This window comes from Meles meles, chromosome 8 (genome assembly GCF_922984935.1).
Source record: "Meles meles chromosome 8, mMelMel3.1 paternal haplotype, whole genome shotgun sequence".
Lineage (NCBI taxonomy): Eukaryota > Metazoa > Chordata > Mammalia > Carnivora > Mustelidae > Meles > Meles meles.
The window spans coordinates 78,301,277-78,327,514 of NC_060073.1; the positions used below are offsets into that span (position 1 = coordinate 78,301,277).

The 26,238-nt window shown below is 44.3% G+C and overlaps 1 protein-coding gene across 1 annotated transcript in view; it reads left to right on the forward strand.

Annotated features, from left to right (window-relative positions):
• Positions 1–688: 688 nt before the first annotated feature.
• FAT3 (FAT atypical cadherin 3) overlaps positions 689–26,238 on the forward strand; it is a 662,119-nt gene continuing 636,569 nt past the window's right edge. The window contains exon 1 of the mRNA XM_046016531.1: positions 689–1,002. The gene's annotated coding sequence lies outside the window, so the exon portion shown is untranslated. The remainder of the gene's footprint in view (positions 1,003–26,238) is intronic.

Below are 26,238 nucleotides of genomic sequence, written 5' to 3' on the forward strand. Positions count from 1 at the left end.
AATGCACCCCGTTACCTTTGCGGTCGGATACTACTCCCTTCACAGGGAATCAGATGACCCCAGGATTCAAACATGTTCAAAGTAGTACGTAAGAGCCCTGTCTGGGAAGCACATTTAGGATGTAGGCGCAACGTTTGATGGTTTAGTCTTCACTCTCCAAACTAACCTTGGGAGCTTAGAGAAGCCATTTTAACCTCGACGTGCCTCAGTTTCCTCCCCTGTCCTCGGAGAGTAACGGGAGCTTGCTCCTTGCGCGGGGCCGCGGTGCTGATCCGACTGAGAGCGGTGTGTGCGCGCTCCCTGAAGCCGGCACCACGCTCTAGGCGAGGCAGGAAGGCGCGCTGGTGTTATCCTCGAGCCCCGAGAGACCGGTGGGGGAAGACTCGCGCTCTAAAATTAGTCCAGCTTCCAGGCCCCGCGCGGGGAGCGCCCTCCAGTTCGCAGCGCCTCTCCCACAACCCCCTCTCCCCGCCCCCCCACCCCCCCCTCCGCGCGGCGCTCCGAGATCGCGAGTCGGCCGGGACGCCGGGGCTTCTCTCCCCCTCGCCCTTTTCGCTCGCGGTTTGGGAGGAGGAGACAGAGAGGGAAAAGCGAGAGGGGGCGACGAGAGAGGGGCTTGGCTATGCGTCGGCGTCGGCTGTGATGGGGAGCTGGGAGCAGCCAGGCGGCGAGCAGTAGCGGCGGCGGCGGCAGCACGGAGCAGACACGAGAGCCGGCGCTGCTCCCGGCAGGCTGCGCTGTGATCTGGGCTGCGGATTGGGATCTCGCGCCCCGTCCCCCTCCTCCCGCTGCCGTTCTCCTTCTCCCGGCTTCCCCTCCTCCGCCTGCGAACCTCCGAACGCAGAGCGCCTCTGCCCGCGGCTCCAGTCCGGGAGAGCGCGCGGCGTGCACTGCGGCGGCGGCGGCGGCCGGATGGCCGGCTAGTCCTGGGCTGGAGCGCTCGGAGAGGAAGACCACGGAGGCAGCGCCTGGTGGAGCCGTGGATCGCCGGCGAAGGCAAGGGTGCGTGGGGATTTTAGTGTAATTATTTGGCTGCTGGGTGCACCAGCCGAAGCGCGCTTCCAGGAGCACAGCTCCAGCTGCCGGGTGCAGATGGGCTGCGTGGTGGGCTCGGGCAGGCGAGAGCCGACGGAGCGCATGGGGAAACTTTTCACCTTGTGAAGTTCCTGCCTCGGCACAGCTTCGAGCCGCCGCCGCCAGGAGGTTAGAGTGGCTCGGTCTTGCGGCAGTAGCCGGGAGGTTGGCATGGAGAGTTGGACAAGTTTGGGACTGAGCGTTTGGGGAGGGCCGCGAGGGGGCTTGCGGATCAGTACACCTATCCCTAGTCGCCCCGGCAGCCGGTTGCAGGTGGATGCGAGGATCCAGGCTGCTAGGATCCAGGCTGCTAGCCTGTTTGATAGCTGGTGCCTGTCGGGCGCAGCGGCGATGTTCAGATGCCGATGGATGCATTTGGGCGACCTGGAGGCGCAAGTTGGGTCGTTGCTTGCCGAGGTGCAGGGCGGAGCAGGGGGCCCAGACTCCACTTTCGCTAGGGAGTGAAAGGGGTTTCTGGACTGTCTGCAGGTCAGCTCCACGCTTGACTCCGGCTTGCCGGGGTCGCGGGCAGGGTGAAACGTTCCGAGAGGCAGCGGCTCTCAGACTGGGGCGCCAGCTTTTAACGGAGTGGCTGGGAGGGAGGATTTTTCTTGCTACCTTCACAGGGAGAAGGAAAGAGAGCGCCTAGGGAGAGTGCATGATTTTTGGCGGGCGGGCTTGCACGCGTGAAGGTTGCTTGTCTTTGAAAAGAAAGCGGCGCGGGTCTCACAGCCCCGGGGGTGCGTTGCCTCCCTCTCTGGGTCGGGAGGCGGGAACGCGAGGACGCGCCAGCTCTGCGCTAGGGACCCCTTCCGGGACGGGTGTAGATGGACCCCCCCCCACCCCACCCCAGCCAGGACGAGTGAGGGTGCGGGGCTGGGGCCAGGATCTGAGGGGGAGCGCCCGGGAAACTGCGGAGACGGCCGGGACCGTCCTCGAGCCTTGCGCCTTGCGCGCCAGGATTCCGCCAGTGGGGGTCGCTGAGCTAAAGTGCATCCAGCTCCCCGGCGTGCGCGAGGCTGCGAGCCCGGGTATTTTTAGCGGTGCGTGGTCTAGTCCTCCCTCCCTTCTCCCGCTGACTTTTGTCGCGCGTGCTTTCCGAGATGGTTAAACATTGACCTGGATTAGGCTTCGCGGAAAGCAACTCTGATTGTGCACTTTCCCCTGCTCCACTGTCGTAGGCGGCGGTGCGCTTGGGGCTGGGATGCGGGGGTGGCGGGAGTTTGGCCGCGAGCTGAGGGAGCCTCTAGGGTAGCCTGCGACAAGAGGAAAGGGGTGGGCGCCCCCGGTATATGTGTGTGTGTGTGTGTGTGTGTGTGTGCGCGCGCGCGCGCGCGTGAGAGAGAGAGAGAGAGAGAGAGAAAGAGATGATGGCATCCTGCGACTGCAGCTCCTCGTAATAATGGGGGCCAACCGGGCAATGGAAGGGGGGTTCCTGAATGGATATGAGGAGCGAGCGAGCCTGCGGTCACCGGGCGAGGTCGCCTTGGGGGGCCAGGAGAGGCTCCCGGGCGGGAGAGGCGCCTGCGGCCCCGGAGCGTGGGCGGTCGGCGGTGGTGGTCGGTGGTGGCGGCGGCGGGTGGCGGCTGGCAGACTCGGCCCGCCTCGGTCTCCGGCCGGGTCTCATCGCCGCCGGGCGCCCCCTGGGATTCCGCTTCGGGTCTGGGCGAACCTGCGGCAACCAGGGCGGGAGGGAGGCAAGCGCGGACCGCGCAAATGATTGAAGATTCTTTTCTCCTCCTCATCTCTCCTCCCGCTCCTTCCCGCCCCCAGACTCCGGCGCGTTTGTTTTCCAAGTTGGATCCCACTTCCATTTACAAGTGTCAGACAAACCCGCGCGAACCTCCCCCACTCACCCTGGCCCCAGCAAGGCGGCAGAGGGGGCGGGGGGCGAGCTGTCTGCGCGGCGCCGGGGGCTGTTCGACGCTTCCACCCAGGGCTTGACCGGCCCGGCTTCGCCTCGGCGGGTCCTTGTTTAAAAAAGATAACGCATAAACAAACCACGAAACCCAGACCACTCCCGGCCACTTTGTATTCTGCCGCTTTTCTCTAGCTAGCTTCGGACGTATTAATTTTCTGCCCCCAACGCTTGTCTTTTCAAAGGCGAGTCGCGGGCGGTGGGAGGAAGGGGCGGGGGAGCGGGGCGACCAGTTCATCACGGTGGATTTGTGCTCCTGGCTTTGTTGCTAGGATTAGATTCTCTGATTGCGCCCGGGCCGAGTTAAAATAAATGCAGAGACTGAGAACCGGCCAGAAAATCTGCAGGCGACTTTGCCTGGGATCCAGGCGGCAAGTTCAGGTGGTGGAATGGGGAAGCCCGCCATCTAAGAATTGAGGACTTCAGGTTCCCCCTTGTCAGTGTCCTCCAAGGAAAGCCCAGATTTCGCCTCTCCCTTCAGGCTCTGAACTTCTCTTAACGTTTATTGAAGGCTTGATTGCTGTTCTGGTTTGTGACGTGAAGATTTGAATCTGAGAAGGCAAGGAAGGGAGGGGATGGAAGAGGAAGGAGGAGGGAGAAGAGATTGAGAGATGGAAATTCTTTAGAATCCTGGGAATTGCACAGAGGCAACTGTTCCTGTTTTCTCTTTCTTTCTTTCTTTCTTTCTTTCTCTCTCTTTTTTTAAGTTCTTATTCCTAAATTGCAGCAGCTGAGCAGTGAGAGAATAAAGAACAGCCAAGAAAACCAGGGCGCCAAGAGACAAAGACAAAAAATGCATAATAACTTCAGTGCTTTGATGTGATTTTTTTTCTCCTAATAGGGTTGGAGTGGGGGAAGGGTTTTTAACATTTTACAAGGAGCAAAATTGTCTCTTAGAATTAAACCGAAGGCTGATATTTAATCATGAATCCATGTAGTTGCCTTTTTGGAACTTGGACAATGAATGCTGCTGGGGCCAGTGTCTATGCACAGTGCACTGGGATGAGAAAGTTCCCAGAACTGTCCAGTTGTAATGTCTTCATATCTTAACCACACAGAGAACTCCACATGAAAAGCAGGGGGCTCAGAGATCAGAAATCAGTGGCTGCTGGTCTGGCTCCATCCCTTGTAGCTGCAGGATTTTCACAGCCAGTGTTTGTTAACCAGTGACTGGGGATCAACACCCCCCTGCTCCCACCCCCCATTTTATTTATTTTGGTTCCTGGCAGAGTCATTTTGGGAATTTTTTTTTTTTTTTTTAAACAGTCAGGACCCAGTCTGTCTGTTAACTAGCAATTACAGTTGTGCTGAGCTACTCAAAAATGAAATGAGTAGCAATAAGCAGAGTGGATGTCCACTGACCTGTATGCTATATGGTTATTTTGCCAGCTCACAGCTTTTTGTAAAGCAGCAGAGGAACATTTTGATGTGTCAGGTTACGTTATCCTTGCTTTCTTCATATGTTGCAGAATGACCTGCTGTAATCTGGCTGATGAATTATGTCAAATAGAAAGAAGTAGGCAATTACCAGTGAGGAGAGGGTATTTAGTCATTTCCAGCTGGTCTGAGGAGTGCTCCTAGTGGCTGTTGTGTTATGCTATATTTATAGCTCATAGTGCAAATAGGACCAAGGTGGTTTTATCTTACCTTTTGTGGAGCTGGGTGTGGCATTCGGTGACATTCCACATCTGTCTGGTTAACTGATGGGTGGGCCTTTTCCTCTGGGGCCAGAGGGAAAGGATAATATTGGGGGTGTTCGGTTTCTTCCATTGTGGGTCATTCTTAGGCTTTTTTCCTTGGACTGGAAGAGCACAGAGTGGGGATCATTTGATGGGATCAGGTGGGCTGGCCATGTTGATTGATTTCCTTTGATTGCTGGGGAAGGACTATTGATGAACCCTTGTCTTTGCTGATTGTGACAAACACCAGGGAGGAGTGGAAATTTAAAAGAAAGGGATGTGACAGACCTAGAGGGAGGGCCATGTCTCCTGCCTAATTCCTTCCTGATTTCCACAGATGTTAAAGGGAGAAAAGCACCCCCTGTGTGTATTGCCTTGCTTATTGATAAAATTTTCTGAAATACTTTTCAATCTATAGTTGTTGAATATGTCATTGTGGGAATCCTTCTCCCCAATTGTGGGGGTTTGGTCTGTGTTTTATAAGTTTGTTATAAAACAAACCTCTTGAGGTTGACCACAGTGCCTGCTGCCCAAGAGGCACAATGTAGATACTTGTGGCTTAGGTGACTTCCTGGTTGAAGACCTTGAGGGTAAATATCTTTTCTGTGTTTTGGCCAATTTGATTCTACCGGCTTCTCGAATATACCGATTTTCTCTCAGTTGAAGAGTATCTATTCCTTTAATAAGCTCTTGTTTTTGTTTACATTAACCTCCTTTTCCCCAAATTTCTTTCTGATTTTTTAGAACAGCATGCCTTTCCTTAAAGAAACAAAAATAAAAAGATTCAGCTGAGTGCCACAGATTGAATTTATTGAGAACATATTTGACACTTGTCTAGTGGCTTCCAGCCAATTTCTGGTCGACCAAAATAGTCTGTCAGTTACATGTAACAGTGACAAATGACCATTCTAGTAGCTTTGGATTGGACTGGCACTCTCAGGTTAGTCTTTCTGTTAGCCTATTCTAGGATTGAAATGTATTTGTATTAACTAGAAAGGGTAAAAATTTGAGAATGGATTTTCTGGCTTGATGGTGGTCAGAGAAAATAGGGCACAAATTTCAAAACTTAACAATCAACCCTCCATATAACGGAAGTGTTTTGCTTCCTTCACTGGGCAGATATGTATGAATGGGAGGCCTGGGGAGCCTCGTAGGATTGTTCTCCCTTCGATGATGAGAGTGTGGCCTTGTCTGAGCAAGAAAAGTATAGGGGACCTTGAGAAGGATCCTTGGATAGATTTTAGTATTGCACGTTTCTGAACTTACAGCCTTTAAGACTATGGATTTTATCCTCTATTTAATAAAGGAAATTTGTTTAATTAACTCTTGCCCTTGTATGTCTTAAATTTTACCCTTTATGCTTATTCTGTAAAGTCACATGGAATTTAAAGTCATTTCCTTTATTTTTGTTTCTTTAAGAAAAGCTTTTTTCTTTTTCTTATTTTATTTTTCTGTTTCTTTTATCTCTTTAAAAATGCATTTCTTTTAAATTTCTTTTCCATAATATTTACTCAACCTACCTCCCTTTGCAAGGCTGTGGGCAGGATTCAGATATAGCCTTTGTCAAAGTAAAATATATCGTTGCTGATCTGTGCTTATGGTTCTGTTGGGAAGATGGGAGTTACCAGTGTGTGCAAACTAGAAATCAACACATGGGCATATTTGTTAATTGACAAAAGGGTCTTAGAGGACAAGGGAGAGATTAATAGGAGCAGAGGTCAACTTTTAGGAGGAATATAGAGTGAATACAACCCAATTTAGTAATTCTCAGTGAAACCTTATATGGGCAAGATATTACAAAATTAATTCTTTCATTTCTTTAAGACAGGGCTTCTTTTCTGGAAGAACATAGTCACAGAACAGACCAAATAGGCTGTTAGATAGTTATTTAGTATTTTGGGAAGATATCAGAATTTATTCAGGCTCTTTTCTTCATTATCCTTTGGTGGTCCCTCCACCCCCAAATTTGAAGAGGACCCTTCAGTGTTTTAATGGTGTCTGGGAGCCTGCCTGCAGGTGCACACGCCTCCCCCACTTCCTCTCCAACATATATACACCCTGGCTTTCTAGTGGTTATATCAACAGCTCTGGGATTTTTTTAGCTGACTGTTGGCAGTATCCAAAAAGTATTGTTATAAATAAACTACTCTTTAGCAGATCCTTTAAAGAATCATTCATTTTTGCTGTTTTCATAAACTTTAATGGGTTGTGTATAGCACTACGTATTATTATTTACTGTTAATTCCCTGAGGTGTCTCACACCATCCAAGGCTTTCAGAAGTGGTCCTAAAGCAGTTCTCCACCTTGATAGCACTTTAGAATCACCCAAAGGCTTTTAAAACAACTGATGCACACAACTGATGCACAAGTTGCATCCAGACCATTTAAATCAGAATCTCCAGGGGGAGGATCTAGGCATCAGTATCTTTTAAAGCCTCCCAGAAGATTTCATTAGGTCACCAGGGCTGAGAAGCACCACTACAAATGTTGGGCATCAGGAATGGAGTTTGAGTGCTGGCCAAAGCTCCCAGACCTCAGGGAATGTGAATGAAAACCTGGAGGCCTTGGGCTCTGCATTGAAGGAGATGGCTGGGACCCTCATGGCTTCCATCTGCCTGCATTTTTTAGTCCTCACTTTGCCAGTGGTTAACATTCCTCTGTTGCCTAATGTCAGTTTATCTTCCATTTTCCTAGACTTTGCCTCAGTGCTTTCTCCAGATAGTAATCACGAGTGGTCCAGGAGCTGAGAAATGAAATTTTGAGGCTTCAAACGTCTCCAGGAATAAATATTCTTCCCTTTTCCATGTTGGACTCTTGCTCTGAGGTCTTTTTTTTAATCTACTTCTGGATTCAGGGAATGCATTCAATGTAATCCATCAATATCTGCTCAATTTTCTTTTTATTTGTAAGCGTTACAAGGGGTGAGTTGCGTAGAAAAATGAATCAGGTTCTCAAGGAGCTTACAGTCTAGTTGTAGCTAAAGATGTGTATACTTAAGGAAGAAAAAAAAATCACAGCACCTTTTAATGTGGAGGTTGAAGGAACCTACTAAGTTTGGCAGGCATGGTGCTGGTGCATGCAAGGAAGTAGCTTCATTCCTACAGGCTGATGTCCTTGGAATATTTGTGGTTCCCAGTTTTCCTCTGAGGCTTAGTTATGAATTAGCTTTGGCACAGAGAACTCTGAGGTGTTTTATCCTTTGGGAACTCAGCATTCATGTCTCTTCATTGCTTTATAACACACATTAAAAAAAAAAGTAAAGTAAACACTATGCATGGTAAGGTTGGCTTCCAGAATGGGTGTGAGAAGGCTGGAAATTTTACCTTGGATGTTCACCATGACTTGCTGATGTTTATACTTTTCAGAGCAGTTGCGAATGATATTTCCATGATTCTTAGTTTTTCTTTTCTTCTTTTGAGATGTTGGAGATAAGTCCAGCCATTGAATGAGGTAGAGATATGAAAGGTTAACTGGAAGTTTAATTGTAACTTCAGGACTTCAACTAAATTAAATTCCAAACAATCTGATAAAAATTATAGCTTTTCAGTACTGTGGAAGTTTAAAAAGTGAGCACGTTGGAGCAGCGATTGTGTTTCACATTTTGAAATAAACCCCAAATTATTAATGCTATGAAATATCACTGGACGTTACTTAACACTTGTAAACATCTGAAAGCATGCCAGAAAATACAGATTAAATCTAGCGACAAATGTGCTTAATGATAGTATAAATGTCATTTTTTTTCCTTCAGATAAACGTAGCATGCATGTGTATGTGTTCTTCCCAAGTGTTCTTCAAAAGCTGAATGTGCCTGCATTTTGGAAGGAGTGGTAGAGGGGTAGGTTGGTCTTTTCTGAAACCTAGACCATCTATTGCAAATGACATTTTGTTGATTTTTTTAAAAGCCTAAGCATATGATTAATAATTTGGGCATCTGAAAAATTATTTGTGGCATCTAAAGTCTATTTCAAGGCTGCAGTCTGAGACTCTGTGTTTGGCTCTAAGCAGTGGCTTAATGATGGCGGTCGGTGCTATGATTGGTTGAGTTGTGTGTTGCGTGATTCACATGGTTATAGTCCCATGTCAGGCCAGGGTTTGAAGCCTTGGTTTCACAAGATTGGCCTGGCTGTAGAGAATCCCACTGGCAAGAAAAGTACACAAGAAAGTGGGCCAGATGCAGATAGATGACCTTAATGTTGCTAGAGTTATGGACAAAGTGGAGGGTGTGAATCTTTTCCACATTTCAAAGAAAAGTTTCAGAATAACAATTTCAATCAGATGAATCAGAATTCAGAAGTGTGTAGTAATCTCCTTTGAGAATTTGGTACCTATCTGATAGGACTGTAAAGGCATTTCAGAATGTCAATTAAATGGAAAAATATGCCCGGAATTGAATATAATTAAGAAATGTTGAAGTCTGGTGTCTACATGTTCAGACACTGTATTATATGGTTTAATTAGTGAACCAGGATTTGGATTTATTGACAGAAGGTCTCTTTCTCATGGCATGTTTCACTCATTAAAAGCTCATAATGTCTTGGATCTTTTTAGCTGTTGGAACTTGATCATTTGCCATTTTGTGCTTCTTGACTTCAGTGGTGTGAGCTTTTATTTATTTATTTATTTTTTTACTTTGCAACTGATTAGTATGTTTTTGCTTCTTTCACTGATGGCCATGCCCATGGAGTGAGCTTGTGATAATTCCTAACACAAAGTATCACCAAAACCTCAGGCAGGACTTTGTACTTCTGAAAAACAAGGGTAGGCAAGTAAAACTCATAGTGGAATTTTTGCTCTAATAGTTTAAAAGTAATTTGTGAGGTTAATTTCTTCTTTGTAACTATCAGCCCTATATTATATTTATCTGAAATCTGCATTTCTCAGTGTCCTTTTCAGTTTTATGGTCGATGGGTTAGTGATATAGATCCTTTTGACTCCAGATTGCTGCCATGAAAAAGTTTCCAATCATATAAGAGACTGAGAAATTCCTTTCTTTTTAAATATCCTTGTTGTGGGATTGATTTCTTTTTGATGATCATAAATGCTTGAAAGTGCCACAGTTAGTAAAGAAATACAGGGAGAATGCTGACAACAAGTGAAGATGTGAGAAACACATATCCTGAAATATCCTCCAGGATTTGTCACTACCTGTTTACAATTTAAATTTTAACTCTCTCTTGCAACGGTATTAATGTAAACAGCTAGTTTTATGAGATGACTTAATTCTTCATCTTCCTAAGTATGTTTCTTTAGGAGCTATCTAAAATAATCTACCATTCCCTCTTTCCTGTAGATGTAGCAGATCCTTCATAGTCTGGGTGAAGTAAGTACGCATTACACTGTTGGTCTTGCTGAGGCCTATGCTGGTTCTTGAAATCCATGCCGTTGTTGGTAGAAATGCACTGAGTGCTCTAATGACCTTGGACTGATTTTGCATGAAAGCGTATTATATAAATGTGGTGCCTGACCCTTGAAAAGTTAGCTTTCTGGACTGGATGATATTTCCCGAGAAAATGTCCAGAAAAGGACAGAAAGCATGCGTGCCCTAAGTCAGAAAGATGACACAAGCCATCTTTTATTGAGTTGAAGTGACCTCATCTGCTTGGAAGTGCCTGGATTAACAACGAGACCCTGATAGCTCATTTACATTCAGAAGACAACTACTAGGATGAGGGAATTATGCAATGCAGGCAATTGATTGGGAAATGTAAGATGAAAACATATTCTATAGCCAGATCAATTTCTTAGATCTTCCTGAATTATCCAATAATTAGATAATCTTCTTTTACTTTGGAAGTGTGGATTTTGTATGTGTAATTATTTACCTGCATCACTTTATTCCCGGTTTTATTCAGCAGTGCACACAGTCTGTTCAATTTATACTCTCTATATTTCTGTTAAATAGGTAGGATTAATAACATATTCTACTCCCTCTGCAAAGAGAGAGAGGGAGATACAGGTATTTTATGAGATATGCCATTTTCATACAGTTTATCAGTGGTTATTATAATAATCAAAGTGAATAAGCCTAGATTGCTCTTATACAATAGATAACGTTTTTAAACATGAGCGTAAATCACATTTTTCAAAGCGAATCACATTTTAAATGCATTCAATTAGGGAAAACGCACTATTTAAGCAGATCCTGGGGCACATTCTTTTCCAAAGAATATTTTGTTTCTCCTTAATTTGTCTGTTTTTTAACTTTAAATTTTTGTATATTCGATTTCTTGGGGAAAGGCAAGAGGGTATACATATGGAGAATGTATTTTATTTCAAATGTGTGATGGTCTGAAAATTAGAGTGTGACTTTCTCCTTCAGCACTACTTTGAGGGAAGCGGGGGCAGGGGCACGTTGGAGTGGGACTGGAATTAGGAGAGAAAGGTCTGCCTCACTTACTTACGGAGAGGTTGCAGAGATGGGAAAGCTGACGAGTTTCTGGGTCGGTGGGCTTAGGCCAGTGCCACCCAGAATCACACCTCTGACTACATCAGCTCTTTTATGAAGATACTGAATGAGGATCTCTCCTGTTCCCAAACTTGGGACCGTCCAGAGAAGTAGATGTGATTGTTCAGAGCTTTCTGCCTGCTGCAGGGCCCTCTCCTACTTTTCGCTCTCCTTGGTGACTGCTAGCCCTGTTCTGTGTCCCCCCTGCGCAACCCCCCTGCTCCAACCCTAGCTGGAGCCCTATGCCCTCCTGTAGGTTCGCTTAATCCCTACCTCCTGCTTTGCTTTTCCACATTGCCTACTCAGGTTCCCATTACAGTTTGTATTGCTGGTATGGCACCAAATTCCATCTGCCTGGTCATGAAATTACCTGTCCCGGTGTCTCCTCCCTTCTAGGGACCATCGTTCCCAGGGCTCAGTAGCATTACATCAACCTTTACTCCTTCACTCTTATCTTTGCCAGATCTTCCCCATGTTTCATATTTAAAACTGAACGACCATATCTGTTTCTGTTCAACTTGAATAGCATATTATTGACCTTCACAATGGAACATCCGCAGCCAAATATTGAAAAATCTCTGAGGTATTGGGGCAGCATTATGATTCTGGTGTTGGTGGGATGTAGTACATTTGAGGTCCACATTTTCTATTCCAAGGAAAGATCCTCCAGGCATAGACACACCCAGGTTCCTGACTGGCTGACCTGTCAGAGCTGTGGCTCTTTCCCGTAGGTTTTCAAGGAGTGTGGCAAATACACCAAAAAGGCATCATGGACACATCCAAATGTCTGGTTACCTTCCAGGTGCACCACTTTGTTTTTGAGGAGGTCCTGATAGAGGAATTTGTACCGAATGGTACAACTGCATGGAAATCAATGTTCACAGTTCAAGGTAAAATACACTGGGGGGTGGGAGCCCACTTCAGTGCTGAGTCTTTTCTGTTTCCGAAAAGCATAGAATACATACATACATAAGAATGTTGTTATTAAGCGGGTCCTTGGGGTCTTTCTAATTTACATTTAAAAATCAAATCATCTGCAAACATGTGTGCCATATCTATTGCTATACTACCCTACAACTAACACACCATTCCAGTGTATACTGAGACATGGAGGTTCCCACGCCACTGCTTACTCACTTCTGACCTGTGTGGGCAAGAGAATCTTGCTTTAAAGCACTGGATTTACAGTGTCAGGCACATAGTGTGTGTGAATGAGTGAGATTACCTGGCTGAGAGTCATAGAATAGATTAAAATGTAAGTCTTGTAAAATTCCAAATTCCTGGTTGTTGTTGTTGTTTTCAATTATACTGCAATAAAGCATTATTTGAGGGTCAGGCGTGTGTATTGGGAATGTCATATTACAAAAAATGCTCAATAACTGTTTCTTGAATGAATGGAAATTGGAAAAGGCTCTGTCTGTCTTTTAGACACTATGTCATTCTGTGAGCTTAACAAACAAAATCTCATTAACACCAAATCCATGGGAGCATGAGAAGTGTGTAATGCTCTTAATTTCTTATTAAGTGATTTGTGTTTATTGAAAATTGGCTTGAAGGTACACTGAACATAATTCATAATATTGGATTTAGGTGGGTCTAAATACCTGATTCTTTTCTGTACTCAGAATGTGCTCATACAGTTCAGTATTGGAATAGAAGGTGGGAAGAGCGATGCCTTATTCCTGAAAGGATTTACTGAAATGAGGAGATGACGAGGTAGACTTTGGAGATCCTTTTCTTAAGTTCCTGTGTCTTTTAGGTTTGTGTGATTATTCCAAGCCTTTATTTCTCCAGGCACACTTTGTACGTGTCTGCAAGCAGATGAGAGAGAGCAAGGGCACTTAGGGGCTGGTAGAGGCAAATGTGAATCCCGTTTTTTCCCTATTAACTCGTGAGACCTGCTGGGTAGCAGCAGGCAGTACCAGACATTTAATTGTGTGCTAGGTAAGGCTGGCACAACTCCAGCATCATGGTGGGGCAAGAATTACACTAATCATCTGGGATATACTGCATATATTGATTAGAGTTGGATTTTGTTATGCAAAAAAAAAATCCTTATAAATAGTGGGAAAGTAATTGAGAGTAATTAAAAAGGCAGAGAGTTAAATCACAGTTCTTTAGATGAAAAGGCATTTTGATCCTTTGCTTTCATGCAGATTTCCGGGCAGGCTGGAGCAGTCTGAGTGCTGAGTCTGAATGGTGTGATCGCTGTTACCACTGAACTGGAAAGAGAGTAAATGGGCAGGGTGCAGAGATGAACCACTGGTGACCAAGTTCCAGCAGTTTCTTCTTGGTGGCTCTTTGCTGCTGGAAGCCTTCTTTGTTTGGGTCTGGGGTCTTTTCATTTCTTTTTGTTGGCCTCACTAATAGCTTTTGGTTATTATTAATATCCCTGATGCGAACTGAATGGGAGCATTGGTGTCCTAGTGAACACTGGTGAGAGCATTAAACCACGCTGGAATTACCCGGGGTGCCAGCGTGTGTTGTCATTGCTTCTCCTTCCCCCAACTGAGAAGGCTCTGTAGCCATTTGCTGTCATGGAAAGCACTTCATCTGTGAAATGATGACCTGGAATGGTGTATTTTCACATTCTCTCTTGCCTCCTGAGCCCTGTCTTGCACAGACGGTGTCTGCCACAAAATAGATGCTTAAGGAATATTTGCCAAATGGAGAAATGAACGAGATGTATAGGTTTTCAATGCTGGACTGATTTAGCATCTTTTTAAATTTTATTTTGATTATTTATTTATTTAAGTTACTATTATGATTATCTTTTATTTTAGAGAGAGAGAGAGAGCATGAGCAGGAGGCGTAGAGGATCATGACCTGAGCTGAAACCAAGAGTTGGATGCTAAACCGACTGCGCCACCCAGACACCCCTGAGTCAGCATCCTTGAGAAGTTAGAGGTGATGGCTGGTGGAGTTCCAAGCACATTATGATCTGAGATCCTAAACAACCAGTAGGAAAGGGGGAGGCAGGGGGAGAAGAAAATGGCTAATATGTCGAACATCTACGGCATCAGGCTCTTGTATATATACTTTGGTTCCAGCATCCACTGTGCTGTAGTAGCTGGATGTCAGCGTCATTATGTTTTTTAATTTCTGTGAGATTTTATTTATGTATTTGACAGAGAGAGAAGAAGCAGGGGGAGCAGTAGGCAGAGGGAGAGGAAGAAGCAGGCTCCCCGCTGAGCAGGGAACTGGACCCTGGGATCATGACCTGAGCTGAAGGCAGATGTTTAATGGATTGAGCCACCCAGGTGCCCCAGAGAATTTCCTTTCCTTAAAAAGACTGAATGGTATTCCATTGTATGCATGTATCACATTTTGCAAAATCTCACCTGTTGATGGACATTGAGATTGTTTCCACACGGTATTAGTGAATAGGGTTTCAGTGAACACAGGAGAGCTAATGATCTCTTCAAGATCCCGATTTCAGTCCTTTTGGATAAGTACCCACAGGTGGGATTGATGGATCATAGGCCGGTCCTATTTTTAATTTTATGAGGATCCTCCATAATGTTTTCATAGCCATGAACTATTTTGTAAGGGTTTCAACTTCTCCACATACTTGCCAACACTTGTTATCTTTGTTCTCTTTTCTTCTTTTTTGTTTTTTTTGAGTTTTAATTTTTAAATTTTGTTTATTTTATTTTTTAAAAGATTTTATTTATTTGAGGGAGAGAGAGCAAGAGAGAGAACACAAGCAGGGAGAGGGGCAGAGGAAAAGGGAGAAGCAGGCTCCCTCCTGAGTAGGGAGCCCAATGTGGGGCTCCATCCCAGGATCCTGGGATCCTGACCCCAGCTGACGGCAGATGCTTAACCAACTGAGCCACCCACACACCCCAGCATCATTATTCCATAGTTAACAAAAATATGGTTAGGAATTGAACCAAGGTCATGGACCTTAGTTAGCAGGACCGGGATTTGAACCTACAGCTCTTGTCTACAACCAGGGCTTCTCAAATGTAGCCACACGAATCCTTGTACCAAAAGAGCAGAATGGTCTCATCCTCTCAAAGCCTGGTGGTGGAGTGCAAAGATAAGCCATGGGTATCAGTCAGATTCCTTTGATGATTGAGTGTTTTTTTTCTAAAGCTTTGTGTGACTTTAAGTCTATTCATAATGTGTTTCTTTAAATGTGAAATATTTTAATTCCTTAGCTATCAGTATACTTAAATTTTCTCCCCAAAACTCTTAATTATAATTGACACACTGGGGCACCTGGGTGGCACAGTTGGTTCAGCGTCTCTTACTTTCAGCTCAGGTCATGATCTCGGGGTTCCAGGATGGAGACCCACCTCAGGCTCTGTGTGCAGCATGGAGTCTGCTTGAGATTCTCAATCTCTCTCTCTCTCTTCCTCTGCCTCCCACCCCCACTCGTGCTGACTCTCTGAAATAAATAAATGAAACCTTCAAAAAAGTAAAACTGACACGCCTTAAAGTTGCTCCAGCTATATCCTCCGGGATATCTTTAGAATTAACACGGAGAGAAAATCAGACATGGCTGCTGGGTTGGAAGAGAGACCCGGGGCACCTATTTTGAAGTTTTGTTTCCATAGCAAGTATAGTTTTTTATTTAGAGTGTATGTTTATTTGCCATGGCCTGAGCTGTTAGAGAGATGGGGAAGGTACTAAAACTCCCCGTGATTTCATCCTGTTTATTCAGGGGCTTTGAGTTCCATGGATGTAACTGCTGTTAATCTAAGCTTGAGAAGCAGACGCAGAGCCACACCGCGCTGCGTTATTCGGATAATCGTGAGGACAATAACAAACACCTCGCATAAGGTTAGCTACAATGGGCTGTTTTACTACCCCAGTTTTAGTGTGTGGATCATCGAGTTTATGGGAGAACGCTGAAGAAGGGAAAATGGATAAAGAATCCTGAAAAACAGAACACTCCCAGACTTCCTGCTGCTCAGTAGGCATGGAATTGATAGACTTGATAGACTATTAAAAAGAAATTATTGACAATACGGGTGATAGTAACTTGGGTTTGCTTATTACAGTTTCCTTATGCATTTTTGTATTGGTTCATAACAACTAACACTGATACGAGGTTTCCATATATTCTCTCATTTACCCCCAAGAACCCTCTGAGACAAATACTATCATGATCTCTACTTTACAGATGAAGAAATTGAGGCACAGAGCTGGGAAGTGACTTGTCTAAGGTCACATGACACAGGAGGTATCAAAGTCAGGATTCTGACTTGGTTTTGTCTGTCTTTACAAACTGTGCTCTCTATACCTCTGCTCGTCCAACAACTATTCTCCTTAGCAGAGTTCTGAGCTCCTGGCCTGTCCCCAGCCTGACTCATAGTTACCATGACCCCGTAGCAATCCTGCTGGAAGCGTGCAGGCTTCTCCAGACCACACTGCCCCTGAAAACACCTGCCAGGACATGGCAAATAGGAGTGTGCCCCCAGGTCGGCAGGAAGCACACTGAGGGCGTCCAGAGATCAGGGCGACAGTATGGATGCTCCCTCTTGAAAATGACTTTTCCCTTGGGGCACCTGGGTGGCTCAGTGGGTTAAGGCCTCTGCCTTCAGCTCAGGTCATGATCCCGGGGTCCTGGGGTCGAGCCCCGTGTCGGGCTTTCTGCTCGGAGGGAGGCCTGCTTCCCTTCCTCTCTCTCTGCCTGCCTTTCTGCCTACTTGTGATCTCTGTCTGTCAAATAAATAAATACAAATCTTTGGAAAAAAAAAAAAAAAAGAAAATGACTTTTCCCTTCCAGAGCAGTCTGATAACACAAGAGAAAACGGAAATGTTAACCAATGTCCAATCAGTGTGGGTTTTTGCACCCTGCTTGAGTCATTTTCCACTTGCTGGAACTAACTTCAGTGTAAGCAGGGTGTTCCAGTTCTGTCCTGTTACTTCTGGGAGTTGCCCATCGGATGCTCAGTGAATGTCCTGCAGCTCTCCAGGGCTGTGCTTGCATGGGACAGGTTGGATAAAGAAGCCGGAAATCTGCTCTTTTCTGATTTTGGCTTCTCAGCTGAATGTAAATAAAAAGATGGAAGATAAAATGTAGAAAATTGCATTAGCATAATTAGGGGTCTTATTTGCATAAAAGAGTCTTTGAATCACAATTACCCTCTGGCTTTGGACCCTGCTTTTCTTGCCTTTCCTATTATCCGGTCCAAGGTCATTACTAAAAGGCTTCCTGTTTCATGGAAGAAGACTTACTGAAATATTAATTTCATTGTCCGAAGTAGATTCATATGGTCTGGTGAATAACTTGAGGTTCTGTCAGAATCACAAAATCAGAGAGTTATTTTTTATGCCTTCAGAAAGGTGGTTCAGGGATTTGAGTAACAGGCAGCTAAAACTTCATTTTGCCTATCTTTGTGACAGAGATGGGTAAAAATCTCTATGTTCTTTGATAATTATGGCAGAAAAACAATGTAACTGGGTAAGTTGCGTGTTCAAGGCATCATGGAGGTTTTTATGTTGTTGTTTTATTTTGTTTTCATTTAATTGTACTATGACTGCGTTTGAATTTGATGCGTAAGACTGGGAAAGAAATGAACTTATAACATTTGAAGCTTAGAAGTATTCTCTCTCTCTCTCTCTCTTTTTTTTTTTTAAGAAATATAGGTAGACCTTGAGTATTCATGAGTATTCATGATTTTGTTGAATGCCATTTCATTTTCTAACACAAAAGCTTGATTTCAATGCAGGTTTCTTGTTGTTCTCCTTGCAGCCTTAGCTGTATGTGTAATTTAATCCAGTATATTAAAAAGAAGGTGCATTCTTCCATGGTAAAGGGAAAAAAAATCCCCCAGTTTCCCGTAGTATTAGCTAATGATAATAAATACTTGCAAGCACAATTCCTGAAGACAAAATAAGACAAAACAAAACAAGAGCCAAACTGTAACTGAAGGCTTTCGGATCATTATAGGCAACAGCCTGAGGCTGAAACAGATATGCTTTGAGAGTGTTTGGCTCATTTCATTGATATTTTGTCTGTTGTGAGCAGACATGCATTATTCTTGGTCCAAGTCACATATATTAGTTGACAAAAGCCAGCAATTTACTTACCTGGTCTCACTTTGGAAATAATCCTCGAAAGTTACTATTTTACTGTTCGTTTTTCCCCCCAGCTGGTTTTGCTCCCAGAGTGACTTAGTAGTTCTTTGCATAGCTACTTTCCAGTCAATTTTATAATCTATACTTGTTCCCCCTTCCCCGCGCCCTCCCCCGTGCCTGAATCGCTGGAATCATTTCTGTTTTACTTTAAAAAGCAGTTTGCTTCATGTCACAACAAAATAAAGCATGGATTAGAAACAGCATTGCAGTTTCAGACTTAATGCCTTTGTGACATCTCATTGCTATGCAAATAAGATTCAAGGAGGTCATCCCTTTAACAGTTGCTCTAGCCCTGGTATCTACTTGGTATTCGTTGGCCAAACTTACCAAGCATTCATTACAGAGCTAGCCTAGGTATTTAACTCTTTGTTGGCTTTGAACCTGCTGTTCCAATGCTGCTGAGCCGAACTGCTCCTCCTTCAGCGGATGTCTTCATTTTGGGGTCCTCCTTGCTTCTCCCCTCTACCTCTGGGCATTGTGGGGATCTCAGGAAACCTACTACTCTACGTTTGCAAGATACACTTGTTTGTATGTCACGACACTTTGGAAAAGTTCGTTTGTGATGTTTCCTTTGCTGTCTCAAGTGTTTTTTATCATTGCTAAATACAGTATTTTTAGATAGATGTTTTTTTCACTTGCCTCTGTGTCAAGTTCCTGCAAATATTTCATAGAAAATGTAGGTCTGTGCTGCTAAATGTTCAGGTAATACTTATTTTAAAATTAATTGTCTGCTATTCGAATTTGATTTCATCTGGTTTCACAGCTGTGTGTAAGTAGTCACTGAAGGTGGAGGAACCTGATTTTGATTCCGTAAGAACTCGCTGCCTTTAATGAGTGCAGGTTATTGCTGGTGTTTCGTTTGCTTGGTTAAAAGATTTTTTTTTCTTAACTCACTAGTCTAGGTATTTTTTAAATGTGGTTATTAAAATACCCATTTCTTTTATAATTCCAGTTAGGAATGAGCCTTCTGCAGTTTGAGCCACTGGCCATATTTAAATGGTTAACCCCCTGAGTGATTGTTCTTTTAGTGACTATTACAGTCCAGTGGATTTTCTTTGCATACCCGCAGATACAGTGCTGTTTACACACTGAGTTTGCTCTGTGATTTGGGCTAAAATAAATACTAACTGAAAGAAAACGCACCTTACACTCAACGTAGAGGTTTTGGAACTGTGGAGAAGAACATTCATCCTACACGTTAAGAATTAAAATGATGACTTTGCCAGAAGGGGGAATATGAGCAACTTTGATTTTTAATACCGAGGATTCTAAAAGGAGGGCTTGACTCCTTTCGAGGATTAAGAAGGTGTCTCTGGATTAAGGTATTGAATCAAATACAGATCTTTTTAAAAGATGCTACTTTGGCCTTTTATAAACCAGCACAGGACTAGAAGTGCCTTACCTGACTGCCTACTGGCATGAAGGACTGCTCAGACATCTGATAATGACGGGTTATCTTGAATTGTGCTGAGAGAGGCATTACTCCTTATGATTTGGATCAAGGGCAGGGGGAAACTATGAGTAGTTAAAATAGCGGAACAATGTTTTTTGAAGGGCCAGTTAAGTGTGACTTCCAAGCGAAGGCTTGGAACCTCCCCTTTGTGTGGTTCCCCGCCTCTTGTCCTGTTCTTTACAGGCTCATAAATATTCACAGAGACCCTGTTATCCTGTGACACCTTGCTGGCTGCTGGCAGGGTCAAGGAGATAAATACAACACTGATCTTGACCTCAGGGAACTGAAGGTGTGGGGATGAGGTCAGGCCTGCTGGGAGTAGAAAGGTGTATAGCTACAGTGGGTGTGCTTTGCCGCCTTCACGTGCACGTGTCCTCTCTGAACTCACCCGAGTCCTCCAGTCACTTCTGTGAAAGAAGGACTCCCCCGACCGATGCCAGGGCCTCCCAGCACCTGAGCTGAGGGTGGTTCATTACCCAGTAATTTACCATTTAAGAGTCAAGGTTCTCGACTTGCTGCTTCTGATCCGTGCTGGTACTTCTTATTTCTTCAAGGAGCAAGTTGAAGGCAATGCAGTTTTATCTAGTAGGGTGTTCTGAGAACCTGGATGTGTAGGTTTCAGAGGTGTGTTTTTAAAAGCAAAATTGCGATGAGATCTCTTCACTTCACGAAGCCCTCCAAGTTCATCTTGCGTCAAGAAACAAATGTCATTTATGAGGTGCAAATTTGGATTTACTAAAACAGTGTTGGGAATTTAAAATCAGGGGATAGTTGTTTTCAATATTCTAGATTATCTTGGTGCCTGGGAGCTGTCTCTTCTCTGTTGTCTTCCTTTTTCCACCTAAACCAGATGTTGAGTGCAGGACTTGTTGAATTGAAATCATCCAGTATTGATTAAAATGAGAACAGGAGACAAAGTGAGTGAGAAGGTATTAGCTGAAATGAGAGAAAGTCTGAATTTCATTTGTCTCTGCCGTCATTGTTTTCCATGTCCATAGCTGATTCCATGGACTGTGTTCAAGTGTGGGTGACTTACAACCACAGTAAGTTTTCTTTGGGGGCCTTTGGAGAAAGTTTTAAACGTGAGTTTGCTCAAAGTGAGGTGGAAATGTTCATTGCCAGAAGCCTTGTTTAAAAAAAAAAAAAGAGGTCTATGTTTTAAGAAATTGCCTTTTTTTCTTCTAATTAGAAAACTCAGAATTTCTTTTTTAAGATTTTATTTATTTATTTGACAGAGATGGAGATCACAAGTAGGCAGAGAGGCAGGCGGGGGGGGGGGGGGTGGGGGCGCGCAAGCTCCCCACTGAGTAGAGAGCTCGATGTGGGGCTAGATCCCAGGACCCTGGGGTCATGACCTGAGCCCAAGGCAGATGCCCAATGACTGAGCCACCCAGGCGCCCCTGTCAGAATTTTGTTTTTTTAATTCATTGTTTTAAAAATCTACTTTCTTGTTCAAAGGATGCCGGTTAATAGAATGCTTAAGTCTCACTGTTGTCATCAGACTTCGTAAAACCAATGTGGAAGAGTTCTTCCTGGCTTGTTAATGGGGTAAAATGCTACCAGATGAGCCTCAGTGCTGTGGTTTGTGGTCTGGACCAGAAGCCAAGGACTTTAATTTTACATCCAGATTCCGAACCATGAACTTACCACTGACTATCATTTTTTTAAACAATTGACCCAATTTTTATTAACATGCCTTAAAATACTTAACTTTAGCTCATTTAGTATTGTGACTGTTCATTATATGAAACGGTTCATAAAGATCAAAGTTTAGAGAAATGAGCATCTAAGTATATTTAATGTCTTATCATTCCATTATGATTCATATCGCAGTCTGTTTGTCATACACACGTTTGATTAGAATGTTCCTCTCTGCCTTATGACTTTTCCCTCCACTTGAGGGTCAGAATCCCCTTTTCTGGGTTTTTAGGAGAGGCTTTTGAAGTAGCTTAGCCCCAAAAGTCCTTGCAGCTGTTAACTGACATGGGAAGAGGGGAGAGTTTTGAAATGTGAGATTTTGAGGTTATCACATTGTTCTGCACTGTGTTTATATCATTGGCTCCCTGAATGAACTCTGGGCTACTTTGGGGTAAAAACTCTTTCATGTTCATTTTATGGCCTGTGTAGCATTCTTAGGTTGAGTAAATAAAAATAGAGATCAATGAAATTCGAATTGCAGATAAACACTGAACAATTCTTCAGTGTAAGTATGTCTCAAATATCACATAAGACACATTTGTATCTGGCAGCTCGACTCCTGCACAGATGGCAGCTTATCCTAGAGAGGGTGTTGAGAAAGACTTGAATGAAGAGGAAGGAGCCTTTGGGTGGGAATATCCAGTAGTTGAATATACTAATTTAGAGCACAGTGAAGCTTAATTCAAGAGTCACCACCACATGCATTGGTGGTACTTTTTTTTTTTTTTAAAGATTTCATTTATTTATTTGAGAGAGGGAGAGAGAGAAATCACGAGCAGGGAGAGGGGCAGAGGGAGAAGCATGTCCCCACTGAGCAGGGAACCTGATGTGGGGCTCCATCCCAGGACCTGGGATCATGGCCTGAGCTGAAGGAAGACCCTTAACCACTGAGCCCCCCACGTGGCTGCATGGGTGGTACTTGAACCCTTGGGGATTGTCCAGTGTTATTATGTGGACCAGTGGTTCTATTTCTTTTTTTTTTTTTAATTAAGATTTATTTATTTGTTTGAGAGAGAGTGAGAGAGAGAGAGAGAGAGCGTGAGTGTGGCAAAGGGCAGAGGGAGAGAGAATCTTCAAGCAGACACCCTGCTGAGTATGGAGCCCGATGCGGGGCTTGATCTCAAGACCCATGTGATCATGACCTGAACCAAAACCAAGAGTTGGATGTTTAAGTGACTGAGCCACTCAGTGCCGCTGGACCAGTGGTTCTTAAACTATAGTTGAGCATCAATCAGTTGGAGGCTTTGTAGAACATAGATTCCTGTGCTTCCCTCCATTATTTCCTATTTGTTAGGCTTCAGGGGGAGCTCAAAGACTACACGTCAATGCTACTGGTCTGGGACCAAACTTTGGGAGTCACTGCATATACTATCTAGAGAGGACCAGCAAATGTTTTATGGAAAAGACCAGATGTTAAGTATTTGGGGCCATGCAGGGCATACCATCTCTGTCACAACTACTCACTCAACTCTGCCTGAGTAGCTTCAAGACAGCCACGGGAGGTTATGTAAAGGTATCTAAATGAATGGGGTGCAAGTAAATTTTATTTGCAAAAACATGTGACAGGCCCCATTAGGCCCATAGGCCAGCTACGGTTTGCATCCCCTGCTGTAGGGTGAGAAAAGGCAAGAGTTGAGGTCGCCCAGTTTTAAGAATCGGGCAGAGAAGAAGGAACCAGAGAAAGAGCAGTCTGAGCCATGGTGGACCACCCAGAGGCAGGGACGAACCCCAAAGCCAAGGAACCTGATTTTCAAGAATGAAAGTGTGAGTCATTCTCACCCACTGTTGGAGGGGCATTACGGACGCAGGGGTGGATGGCTGCTGAAAAAAGCCATTGAATTTGGCCATAAGGATGTGATGCTGACTGTGGAACAGAGGGGGATGCCTGCCAGATGGCAGTGGGCTGAAGCGAGGGAAGAGGTGGCAGCAGCAAATTTTGAATACTCTTTCAACAAGTTTGGCACTGAAGGAATGGAAGGGCTTGGGGCTGAAGCCTGAGGAGAAAGTTGGAAAGTTGGATCTGGGGAGGTTTTGTTTTGTTTGTTTTGTTTTAATGAGGACAGAGAAAACAAGTGTGTTTAGGGCAGAGAGGAAAGGGCCAGTAGAAACAGAAACCTGGCCTGTGTACACACACCATCTCCTAAGAAATGACGCCCCGGGAGTTGGGCAGCAGGCGCCGAAAGGGAATCAGATGCAAATACAGGAAAGGGGGGTAAGTAATGAAGAAAAAGCCTTCACAAGACACAGGATGGGAAGGGATGAAGGCGGCCTGCAGGGATTGCACGTTGGACTGCTGACGGGGAAGTCCTTCCAGGTCAGGAGTTGGGGAGGATCACTCCATTCGGGCGGAGGGAAGGGAGGGAGTTCCCAGAGGACTGCCTGTGTTCCCTTGGAACGAGGAGAGTAGGGGTCTTACGGAAATCGGTCAAGGCTTAGAGTAGGCCACGAGGCAGACTGTGTCAAAACTAAGTTCCATTTTGAAGGGTCAGGGGTGGGAGGTTGGGGCAACCTGAGGGTTTTGAAGGGTCAGGGGTGGGAGGTTGGGGGAACAGGTGGTGGGTAATGGAGAGGGCACGTTTTGCATGGAGCACTGGGTGTTGTGCAAAAAGAATGAATACTGTTACGCTGAAAAAATAAATAAAATGAGAAAAAAAAAAAAAAAAAAAAAAAAAAAAAAAAAAAAAAAAAAAAACTAAGTTCCAAGCTTGCCAGGCGTCACTGAGGGCCCTGCTGGGGCCAGAGCTCATCCCGCAGGGCACGTACACTTTCCTGTTACATGGAATCTGCCATGGTCCGGAGCAGCCTGGGACTGTACAAAGCAAAACAGACAAGACGGCTGATTCAGAATTACAGGTTGCCCAGAAAGATGGGTCAGAAGGACATGGGGTGATGGAATTTCAGATGCCTGTGAGTGGAAATGTTGGGAAAAACTAAGTGTAGGAGAGAGAATGAAAGCGAGACTGTCTGTGTATCACCCGAAGTCTTGGGGAAGATGAAGGATGGGTTTAAAGAGAGATAGAAGGGGGTTGGAGAAGATTGGAAATTATTAGAGGTGTGGGTATTTCGTAGTGCTTTCAGAGATGGGGCTGTTCCAAGGAATGACAGAGAGCTAGGCTGTGGCTGTGAAATTAGATTCTGGAGTGGAGTTGAAGGTGATATTGTGTGGCTGCCTTGTTGAGGGTAGTCGGGTGGGGAGGTTAGCGGAGGGGACCTCAAAATCACATGACGTGATGGCAAGAGAAGAAAGCTCTTGCCACAGCAGAAGAGACCTAATCCTCCACCTGCCTTAACTTCGCTACTGAGCTCAGCCTTGAAACCTTGTCTTCTCTTTTGATTTTTTTCAGATCCGCTACTCGCTCATTTTTGTCTTCTCTGCCTTGCTAGTTGTGACATTCCTCTTTCTGTGACTACTGAAGCAACTCACCACGCATTTTCACTCTCTTTACTTATTTTTTTCCTTTTTAAAATTTTTTAAAATATTTTTTTTTATTTTTTTATAAACATATAATGTATTATTAGCCCCAGGGGTACAGGTCTGTGAATCTCCAGGTTTACACACTTCACAGCACTCATCATTAAAATTTTTTAAATTTTTAAAGAGGATTTTTTTAATCCAAGTGAGAGAGAGAGAGAGAGAGAACACAGGGGGAGCAGCAGACAGAGGGAGAGGGAGAAGCAGGCTCCTTGCCAAGCAGGGGAGCCCGATGTGGGGCTTGATCCCAGGACCCTGGGATCACGACCTGAGCTGAAGGCAGACAATTAGCTAACTGAGCCACCTAGGCATACCTCTTTCCTCATTTTTTTCTAGCTGGCAGAAGCATGAAGAAAGATTTCAGACACATAGGGTACCTCTCTGTTGGTAACTTGAACTTCTGTGACTGTCCATTCTAAATCAGAAGGGAGTCGTTTTCCAGTGTCTTCTATACAGGGGAGATCAAGTCTTCCTCTCTACCAAGGATTACAAATTGTTAGGAGTTGCTAGTAACTTCCAGTCTATATTGTAGCTGACTTCTTTGAGGAAGCCTGTCTGTCGCAACAGATTTGGACCTGTCTTTTTATATTCATGCATCTGATTTTAGAGTCTTCTAAAAACAAACAGGAACAATTTCCATTAGAAAATTCAAGTTCACATAGATGATGACTTTAATAAATGAAATAAAAATAACGTTCAGGTGGACATTTAAAAAAAGTTTGGAACAAATGGTTAAAATGGCTTCCTAGAGGATCCATGCTTCAAAGGATTATCTCCCTGTCGCTCCAGTCCTTCCTTCCTTTCCTCTCTCCCTCCTGCTATCCATCTATACTCTTTTACCTACAGAAAAGAGGACAAGGTTTTAAATTTGTCTTTGTCTCTGAAGCTTTTCCTTTTTGTACAGGAATGGCTTGATTTATATCTCATACACTCATGTGTCAGTTGAAAAAAATCAGAGAAAATGAATTAGAAAAGTGTATCATTTTTTGTACTTGAATCAACACATCTCACAGTACATTTCATATCTCATGCAGATGGCATTGCCCTCTGCATATTTTCCCTCCAGTTTGGAATTGCCAAAGGAAAGATGTAAATATGAAAGATAACGGATGTTGGAGAAAGATTATTAGAATAGCTGTCAGATGTTATGAATACCCTATCTGTTTTGTTGGAATGTATACACATTTACCTTTTGACTAAATCTATGCAGAAAAGTTTACCATGTACTTGACATCCATTAGTATCTTGAGAACTGAAACATTAAAAACGAACTTAAACTCTTAAAACAAAAACAAAAACAACGCTAGCCCAACTTTGTTTATATTGTTATTGTGGGAAGTAATAGATTATTGGTTAATCCACTGAGCTACACAGGCACCCCATGAAATAATAGATATTAGTAAA